Consider the following 3,459-nt stretch of genomic DNA (forward strand, 5'->3'; position numbering starts at 1 on the left):
GTATAATGGGTGATTGGGCTTGTTGTTTCTTGGGGGACATTGTGCAATAAAATCTCTTTGCACCAGGTATTATCAGTGAGAAGGTGTGTATCATCTTAAGAGAGCAACTTGGTTGGCACCTCATCTCCGTCACCTTATTTTAACTATCAAAGTTGTGATAGTTCGACAACAATAAGTTAATCCTACACTTCTATCGAAAAGAAATATTGTGGAACATTCTTCAACATCAAGTAATTAGACTATTTATTTGTCACAAAAATATAAGGAATAAATCTCAAAATTACACATGAATTTTGACTCAATATGCAATTTGATACAAGAACTTTGGTTTGACAATTATATACATGAAACTTTGATTGTGGTTCTAATATATACATGAAAATTTAATTTTGATTCAATCATACATATTTAAAGAAATAAATACATTAATTTATTTTTATATTAGATAAGTATAATTATTTGTGTATGCAATATATAAACATAAATGGTGTGATTGGTTAAGTGGAAAACTAGAAAGATGGGAAAAGTGAGTGAAAAAGTGGAAATAAAATAAATTTTAAATGCATTTGGTAAGGAAGAAAAGTGAGAGAGAAGAAAATAAGAGAGATAATCATTTTTCATTTTTCATCCTAATGCATACAAATAAATCCTTCCAAATTGGAATAATGAGATGAGAGAAAATAAAAGAAATGTGTATGTTAGCTCAAAAGTGTGCATTTCTGTAACTCCCTATACTTGGTTCAGTCGTCGAGCCTGAGTAATAGGACGCTACAGCAAACATCACAAATGCTTACATTTCACACGATCTCATCTACATACAATCATCGTCACAATTAAATATATATAGAAGTTTAAGTCTAAAATAATCTAGGAAAAATTAGCATTGACTAAACATTCAATGAACAATCTTACAACAAGTTAAAAACAAGCTTAGGGACCTTTTACAAAATTTTCCAAAGAATTCACGTAAGTATTGATACACACTCGTTGGTATCAATATTTCTCAAAATGGGTATCAATAGCGTATAGAAAATTGGTACCTTTTTAGAATTCTATTTTTCTACAAAATTTAAAATCAAGCAGATTATCGATACAAAGCAAAAGTATCTATACTTTTATCCTGAGTATTGATACTCGTGAACCAATATTGATACCAAATTGATCTATTGTTTTCCTGCACATTCGTTTCAACTTAGAAGTATCGATACATATGCCCCGATTATTGATACCTCTGTACAATTCAAAAAAAAAAGCAAAACAGGACATTTCACATACTCAGTCACATACCACTTCAACATCCATCCATAACTTCAATATTCAACATCAAAATGTCCATATTTGCAGTTCATAGCAACATTAATAATTTCAACCAAGCAAACCAATAAACTAATAACAATGTTCATAAATCCTAAGAGTATTAAAATCAAAACAATCACTTAAAACATCATGTTAATAATCAACCAAATATTCTACCACATTTCCTTATTCCCTCAATTCAAAATAATAGCAATAATATTACCTACTCTAACACTAAGCCTAACTTGGATCACTTCTTTGGAATTTCGCACTGCCCACACCGAAAACACTAACTATCTACAATGATTTAGAAAAGAGTGTGTGAGCTTAAACAAGCTAAGTGAATGATCGAAAAAACTACCAATAAACATGATATCATACATTAAATGAAAATATTTAAAGCACAATTTCATACATATTTAACTAAAGTGACATACTAGAATATTCATGCATCAACTATCAACTCATTTAACTTTGTAATCACCTAATTAGTCATAAATCACATTTCATAATATTTCATTTAATGATAAATTGGCACTTTAGGCTATGAAACATAAAAGTGGGCTCTACTACCACACATTGGATACACGGATCTCCAACACTCTATTGACTCGAAGATTCGAACATATACTAAAAGCGTAGCATTTAGCTAACATTCTCCAACATACCAACATACCCCGGTGAATGGAGTTGAGCTCACATTCCCTTATCTCTCCAAAAGTATCCCGGGCCTCCATGCCCCAAATCACAACACAAGGGTGAGTACTCACAAATATTATGGCATGTCAACTATATCTAACGGTCTTAAAAAGTCACAAGGCCAAAATATCCACAATAGAACACATTTATACTTACCATTTTTTGCACACTTTCTCTGCACATTTACATCACTAACACAACATCATCACCGTCATTCAACATGTTTATCATGCCCAGAACTAGCATATTTCACAATAGCTATCACAAACATATAACTCATATCACATTAACATATCATAATACTATCCACATTGCATAATCACGTATCTCGCAAAATTAACGAAAGAAATAAGAAATCTTACACTCGGAACTTAGGATAGGGGTTTAGGCTGCTCCTAAGCTCTCATTTAACATTATGAATCCTGTCTACAAGCAGCAATTCCAAACACTCATCGTTCGTGTTTTCGCCTAGTCGCCGAAAGCTTAAATTAATTTTTTTCTTTCCTTTCACCATGCTCGTTGAAGGCTCCAACGCTTCTGAATATTCACCCAAAATAGATCACATAGCAAACACAATTAATATTCAGCCATAGACTCACCTAAATCAACCAAAAATGCAGGCCTAAGCTAGTTCCTCTTGGAACTAAAATTTTTGACTAACTTAGCCAAAAAGCAAAAATCTCAATTCCTACTCGTTCTCTTTGCTTAAAATTGATTCCAATCATTTAATTACTTACCTAAGATTTATTCTCAACCTTCAAAGCACTCTAAACTACTCAGAATCTTGGTTTCGAAATTTTGACATACAATAGCCATTTTTCATGAAAACTTAACAAAACCTTAAAAACTTTTAACGAAACTTTAAAGAGAGTTTAGAAACCTTCTAATCTCATTAAAATGAGTTAAAAAAACACTTTGAAACGTCGATTGCATTTGAAATCTCGAATTTCACCATTAATGCCCCAAATTTCGACATTTACACAAAACCTTTAATTCAATAGATAAAAACTCAATTTAAATAGCTAGAGTTCATAAAAAATGTTAGGAAAACAAAACACTACCTTGGTTAGGGAAAATGAACGTTTGGTGCAAATCTAAGAAAATTCACAAGTTGAATGATAGCATAATTAATGGTTTTTTTTGGTGCTCTTTATAGAATTCTATGGAGGTTTGTTACTTGGAGGATGATGAAAATCAAAGAAATTGAAGTAATAAAGATTACAATAGATGAATGGTGCTTGGGGATTTCAAGGAACAGCAAAAAAAGTGGGGGAGAAGAAAGTTTCGCAAGTCTCCTATAAGTTAGGGAAGAATAGGGTAACTTTTAAAACTTTGGTATATTTACCTTTCTGGTGCTCTTAATTTTAACGCAAATTTCAAAACAGCCCACAGTTTAAAATTAAAGGTCTTTCCTACATTATTTTTATAAATTGATTAAATTTTCAAAAAGCCATAGCCGGATAT

Source organism: Gossypium hirsutum, chromosome D02 (assembly GCF_007990345.1).
Source record: "Gossypium hirsutum isolate 1008001.06 chromosome D02, Gossypium_hirsutum_v2.1, whole genome shotgun sequence".
Taxonomy (NCBI): Eukaryota; Viridiplantae; Streptophyta; class Magnoliopsida; order Malvales; family Malvaceae; genus Gossypium; species Gossypium hirsutum.